The sequence below is a fragment of the Arvicanthis niloticus genome, chromosome X (assembly GCF_011762505.2).
Source record: "Arvicanthis niloticus isolate mArvNil1 chromosome X, mArvNil1.pat.X, whole genome shotgun sequence".
NCBI classification, from domain to species: domain Eukaryota; kingdom Metazoa; phylum Chordata; class Mammalia; order Rodentia; family Muridae; genus Arvicanthis; species Arvicanthis niloticus.
The window spans coordinates 35,975,248-35,982,745 of NC_047679.1; the positions used below are offsets into that span (position 1 = coordinate 35,975,248).

A 7,498-nucleotide genomic window follows, 5' to 3' on the forward strand; every position below is an offset into this window, starting at 1 on the left:
TGGGTATATTAACCACATTACAAAACAGGCTCCAGAGCTCCTAATAGTTGGCTAATATAAAACAAATTCCGTCTTTGTTTTTGTGTGTTGAGGAGGGCTTTTGATTCATTTTTGTTGTTGTTTTGCTGCTTTTTTGTCTTATTGAGGTTTTGTTTCTTTGTTTTGATACTAGATTTCTTTTGAAAGAAAGAGAGGAGAGAGACATGGAGAATATTGAATTAGATGGGTAGGGTGTAGAGAGGACCTGGGAAGGTTTGGGGGAGAGTAAATATACTAAAATATATTCTGCACATTGTATAAAATTATAAAGAAGAAAATCAGATAGGCTTACTACAGATCATCTCAGTTATCTCTGTTACCTCTGAATCAATCCTATAGTCTTTTCCCCCAGTGATGCAACAGAATACCAGCTCTACCCACTCTTTCCTTTTACCCACAACTCTTGTGTACCCTTCTATCCTCCCTTCCAAAACTCCCCACTGTGTGCCAGCCCCCAACAATAAAAGGTATTCCTTGTGAACATACCAGCTGAGCAGGCCAGTAAAATAGGTAACACACAGCCATCACACTCTTCAAAAATCCAGAGAGAAATCAGAAACCAGTGAGCAAAGCATTCATCTAACAAAATAAAACCAGAAATAAGCAAATAGACATATAATCATCTCAAACCCAGATACCTAAATGCCAGTGTAAGAAAACAATAACAGGTAGGGGTATATGTCTCCACTAGATCCTAGCTGTCCTATCAAAGCAGGACATCTAATATTCCAACAGAGCTGTATGGGTAGGATTAACGTAGTAAAAATGGCCATTTTACCAAAAGCAATCTATAAATTCAGTACAATCCCCATCAAAAGTGCAACATAATTCTTTATAGACCTTAAAAAGACAACTGTCAACCCCATATGGAAAACAAGCAAACAACATTAAAAAAGCAATATTGCTATAATAATCCTGGACAATAAAAGAACTTCTGGACGTATGACCATCCCTGAGTTCAAGCTGCATTGTAGAGCAATAGCAATACAAACCACATGGTATTGGTGTGAAAACAGAATGTCAATCAATAGAATTGATTTGAAGGCCTAGAAATAAGTCCACATACCTATGGACACTTGCTTTTTGATGAAGAAGCCACAACCATATCTTGTGGGTATGGAAATCAATATGGTGTGTCGGCCTTAGGCAGACATGGAGCTCCTTGTTTTCTCCCATTTCCTGCTCCTGTTTTCTCCTCCAAGCACCCACAAACAGATCTACTACTCAGACAAGTTCTTTGATGAGAACTAGCATGTCATGTTACCCAGAGAACTCTCTAAACAAGTACCCAAATCTCATCTGATGTCAGAAGAGGAGTGGAGGAGACTTGGTGTCCAACAGAGTCTAGGATGGGTTCATTACATGATTCATGAGTCAGAACCACATATTATTCTCTTTAGATGACCTCTTCAAAAAGAACAACAAAATAAAGTACAGTTGTGATCATCGTATCTTTTTCAAATTTAATGTATACATGTATATAAGGTAGTATTCAGTGAATACTTGAAAAATGTACAAACCTTTCATCCATACCTGTGCATGAGCTGTATTCTTCACAGCATCAGTGCTCAGTTAAATGCAACTGCAAGTAGGGTTATTTTAAGTTGTTAAAGATAAATTTTCTTACAGTTTTTTCTTAATATAAATGCCTGTTTTACTTTTCCTGTTTTGTTAAATAAAGTCTGTATATTGCATTTATATCACTACTGTTGAAATTAAAAGAAAAGAAAGTATCTTCAGCAAATGGTGAGGTCTTTCTGGCACTCTGCCTGTAGAAGAATGCAAATAAATCCATATCTATCACCCTCCACAAAACTCAAGTCTAAGTTGATCAAGGACCTCAACATGAAACCAGATACATTAAATCTAAGAGAAGAGAAAGTGGGAGACAGCCTTGTGGTATGGGATTTAAGGTATGAGGACATCCTCTTGGCGAAGGGGGAGGAGGAATGGGATGAGGGACAGTTCAGGGGCAGACAGGGAGGGGGATAACAACTGGACTAAAAAGAAAGAGTAAATAATAATAATAATAATAATAATAATAATAATAATAATAATAATAATAATAGAAGAAGAAAAGAAGGAAGAGAAAGAAGTTGGAAGATTTGTACTAATCCCTAGGTAAAATTTATTTAATAATTTTTACAAATGAAACTCAAGCTAAATACTCAAAGAAAACTTTTAAAATAAAACATGAACACAATAAAATTCAAACATTTATCACCTACATGCTTTAAGATGACTTAATTTAATACCTCTGTCTGGGGGTCCATTTTCAGGTTCAAGCCATGTACTTTGCTTTAACATGATGAACGGGAATAAAAGTATTCCCAGGACAAAAAGGTCTAGCATGATCAAACTATATATGTCATTCTTGAATCTAGAACAAAAAAGTAATTTCAGTCAGGAATCTAAATTTTAGGCTAGAACAAGGAAGTAGGCTTCAGACATGAAAATGACTTTGTGCTAGGACAAGGAAGTTGGCTCAAATATTTTGGTCATCCTGTTAAGCCCCTAGAAACAGTGATCAAGGGAATGTCCACAGAATTTTGTTTATTACCTTTCTTGTTCTTTGGCTATTTGTCTTTATTGTCTTGTTTGTTCCTTGACTATTTGCATCTATTGTATTGCTAGTTCCTCAACCTAGAATTGACCTTAATACTTGCATTTAATTAAAATAGTATAAAAGCAAAAAGGAGGAGGGGTAGGATAGGGGATTTCTAGGGAGGGGAAATGGGAAAAGGGGAAGGCATCTGAAATGTAAATAAATAAAATATCCAATAAAAATAAAAAGAAACAACAACAAACAAAACAAAACAACAAAAACAAATTTTCAGCAAATCATCCAAAGCCTGGAATTTGAATTTATGTACAGGAGTATTATAATATTCCACTCTTTCATTTTTTTTGTCCAAAATAAGTGTTTGATGATTCTCTGCAAAATTTTCTGGGCAATATTGACAAATGCTACCATAATATCATTATATTAGTGTATTTTGTAGCACAGTTTTCTTTTAAATAAAGGAAAGTCCATTTTAAACTGCAATTCTGTAGCTATTCCTTCCTTCCTTCCTTCCTTCCTTCCTTCCTTCCTTCCTTCCTTCCTTCCTTCTTTCCTTCCTTTCTTCCTTCCTTCCTTTCTTCCTTCCTTCCTTCCTTCCTTCTTTCCTTCCTTTCTTCCTTCCTTCCTTTCTTCCTTCCTTTCTTCCTTTTCTCATTCTTTTGTTGTTCTTTGGAATCATCCCACACTTCTGGCTGTTCTAGGCAGGTATTCTACCACTGAGCTAAATTTCCAGCCCCCTGGAATATTTTTCATAAGTCAAAGTCTGAGGTCTCATTTATTCTTCAAGTGTTTAATATTTCTGCTACTTCCTGAACTGATTCAATGCAAGAACATGATTTAGTCTCAAAGAGTTATAAAGATTTGTTGCCAAATGTGAACTCAAGCAAGAACCTTTTATAGAATAATAGTAGAGAGAATGTACATTATATCAAACACACACACATGTATGTATGAAGGAGATATTTTATTGTTATTTTTGTAGGCTTACAGCATTCTGAAAAAATTAATACTGAAACTCTGTAAAAATAGAACATGATGTTATTTAAAACTTGTTTATTATTGATTCACAATGTCTCCTTGTGATCACAGCATCCATTTAAGATTTGAGATTTTCATATTATCTTATTTTCATTGACTTATATTGCCAAGTGATAACTATATAGTCTTCTTTGGTAGATACTGTAGAATATTTGCATGATGATACTGTGTATTGACTGGCTAAGACACATAGGTTTAGCCACATCTCAAATATTTAGCATTTTTTGTGATGATAAATTATACGATTTACAATATAGTATTGTTAACTCTAATCACATTTTTATATAATAGAATATCAAAATTTATTTGTCTAACTTTGACTTTGAACCCATTAATCAATCTCCCCATCATCCTTTTCCTCATTCCTTCTCTAATACCTACTAACTTCCTTTTTATGGTGTGGGAATTTTATACATGACTATAGGAATTGAGCAAATCTACTCTTACTCTTCTCCCTCCAATTCCTCTCCTCTCTCCTCACCACTTTTCTATTTGAAATTGATTTGCTTTTATTTTTCTCTAAATCTACTGTTTCCACTTTGTGCTACTTGTATGTGCACAAATGTAGGGACACCTACTGGAGCATGAGTAGCCTTTTCGGGCCAACATCTCTGATAAAAATGGACTCTCCTTCCAGGAGTAGCCATTGATTGCCATCATATCTTTAACTAAAGGTGGGACTTCCTAACCACCTCCCCTGTCAATGCTTGGATTTTGGTTTATTTGATTTGGTTTTCATGCAGTCACAGCTTCTGTGTATTTATAAATGGCAATGGCTTTGCCAAGTCCAGAAAACAATGCTTTGTTACAGTCACTCTCTACCATTGGCTTTTACACAATTTCTGCTCCCTATTGAATCACAATCTCTGAGGCTTGGAAAGAAGATGTGAAATAGTTGTTCCATTTAGGAAAGATTACTCCACAGTCTCTTATTCTCTACACCTAACCACTATACTCCCCTCAACATACAAAAGCCATTTTATTCAATTTTCAAATATTAATTTAAAGATTTTACATGAGTTCTCTACTTAGACCAACCTCATCCATTTCTTTCTAATTATTTCCATATACTTCCCTGCTTCATATAGAATTTATTACCTCTTCTTTAATTATAATTGTTATAATAAACATTTTCTTAAAGCAACATAATTTCTGTTTGTGTGTTTGTTTGCTTGTTTGTTGTTTTGCAGTATTGGGGATTGAACTTAGAGCACATGCTAAACAAGTACTCTTTTACTAAACTGCAATCCCAGCACTCTATTTATATTTTAAATACTTAGCTTTATACACACAGGTATAAAGTTATATGTATCTTTCATATCTTGTCAAAAAATTGTTTTGCAACATATGGAGAGCATCACAGAAATCCATAACTGGCCAAAGTGAATAATAGAGAGTAGCTGATAATGTGGATGCAGGCCCAATTGGTATATTATAATGCATCTCCTATACCCAAGGACTGGCAAACATTGCAGAACAGGGGACCAAAAGATTATAGAATTTTGTGATTCCATGTGAATGAAATGTGGAGTCTTTCTGTGTCTAGTTTATTTAACTTAATATTATTTCCAGTTTTATTCATATTGAAGAAAATAATCTTAATGATAATTATCTTAATGAATAATTTAGCTGCCTTCATTTTATATTATTATAAATAATCTAATAGTAGATATTCTTGTATGTGTCAATTTTTCAGTTCAGTTAATTTTATTTATGTAGCAAAAATGTCAAGCAAAAAGCCATGAAATTATACCTTCCTATTTTTCATTAGGAACCACAATTTTCATGTAAATTGATTAAGTTGAAAATCTTGAATAAACTAAGGTAAACATTTAATAATTATTTCTTTAATAATGCTTTTTGTATTTTATGAATTTTATGTACAATTTTATTTTTTCAGATCTTGACTTAATTAAATGTTCCATAGCATATTTTAATATATTTCTAGACGTTATCAAAATTATCTTTTACCTGTCTAATTTGTGGAAATACTCACCAAGCTGATTTGGTAAGTATATATTGTGTTGGATTATTTCAGAATACCAAAAATTATGTAAAATAAAATAATAGATAATAAAATAAAAAGTAAAACACATTTTACTAGTAGAAAGAATAGCTAGGGCTATAGTTTTCTTTTAACATATATTACATATCTATTGTAAATACGTGTTCTTCTGTCAGAAACTTAAAATATTTATCTTATATTCTGAGTAATTGATTAGAATGCTGAAAGTTAATTTATAAATCCAATTTCATTTATAAAATAAATTATTGTTTAATCATTTTAATATGAAAAAATCATTTCTTATTTTCAAACTTTTAGTGGAGAAATCACTATCTTCAGTGTTGAACTAAAGTCTAATTCTGTGCACCTAGCCTCAAAGAGACTTGATGTACCAAAGTGAGGGATACCTGAAGGGCCACCCTTATTAGTGGGCCCACCCTTTTCAGAGGAGAAGGGGATGGAGAGGAGAGGGAGTCTGTGAGGGAGGGACTAGGAGTAAAGCAGCTCTTGGAATGTAAAGAAATGAACAAATTAATTAATTAATAGTAAAAAGATTTACTTCCAGATATCTCAATGAAAAGATAGAAACAATAAAATATGAAAACCAAATATCTTTAATATAAAAATTTTAGATTCAAGGGCAATTTTGTAAATCTTAATTAACTCCTTTATTCACAAACTAGATTGAAAATGAAAAAACTATTTGATTATATTATAAAATATTATATTCTAATTTTTTAATTAGAAAAATAATTTAAATTTAATTAAAATAAATAAATATAATTAAATAAATAAATTTAATTTAAAAATAAATATTTTTCTTATCATATCTTACTAATTAAACAAGAAATTCTTGGGACCATCCACATGTTCAGTGGAGCTAAGACTAACCAATCAATTATGGTTGTATAATTCACCAATCAAATATCATATGATGTGATATTGGTGTTATAATTATGTCCATGGTGTTCTAATGTATGTTGTGATCATGAACTTTAAATTGTTTCTGTGGTCTTTTTGAATATATAGTCCTCATATTTGTGTTAAAGACTGGTATATTTCTTAACACTTCCTACTTCTCCACTAAAGTAAACTTTTCTTCCAAAAGTGTAGCCTGGAAATACTCTAACTTTTATAACCCCAGAGATACTTTTGACCTTGATTTCTGTTGTTTTGACACAACAATACTTTTTGAGGAAAATAGTGAAGGGTGATGTAGAGCCACATTCTCATTTTTCTGTGTTGCTTCTCATATGCTTAGCATAGCCTTTCATGTTCAACATGTCCATCTAACTCTCTCTCTCTCTCTCTCTCTCTCTCTCTCTCTCTCTCTCTCTTTCTCTCTCTCTCTCTCTCCTCTTTCTTCTTCCCTTTCTCCCTCCTTCCTTCCTTCTTTTATCTTTTTAAATTTTTTTTACTCACATCCCAAACTCTGACACCCTCCAGATCACCCCCTACCAAGCACCCCCTTCTCCTCTGAGAGGGTGGGACCTCCTGAGTATCCCCCCCACCCTGGCATATCAAGTCTCGGCCAGAGTAGGCACATGCTCTTTCACCAATACCAGACAAGGCAGCACTGTTAGGGGACAAATATGATAGTCAGGCTACAACTTTAGAGAAAGCTTCCACTCTAGTTCTTGGGCAGACCATATGGAGACTGAACTGCACATCTACTACATATTGCTGTGGGAGCCTTGCCCCAGCCTGTGTGTGTTCTTTGATTGGTGACTCAGTCTCTGAGAGCTCCTAGAGGTCCTGGTTAATTGATTGTGTTGGTCTTCCTGTGGGATGTATCATGGGTATTCTGTAATTTATGTAATATCCACTTACCAGTGAGATCATACTATGCATTT

The 7,498-nt window shown here is 33.5% G+C and overlaps 1 pseudogene; it reads left to right on the plus strand.

Annotated features, from left to right (window-relative positions):
• The first annotated feature begins 1,191 nt into the window (after positions 1–1,191).
• Positions 1,192–1,482, plus strand: LOC117694898 (cyclin-dependent kinases regulatory subunit 2 pseudogene; annotated as a pseudogene).
• Positions 1,483–7,498: the final 6,016 nt, after the last annotated feature.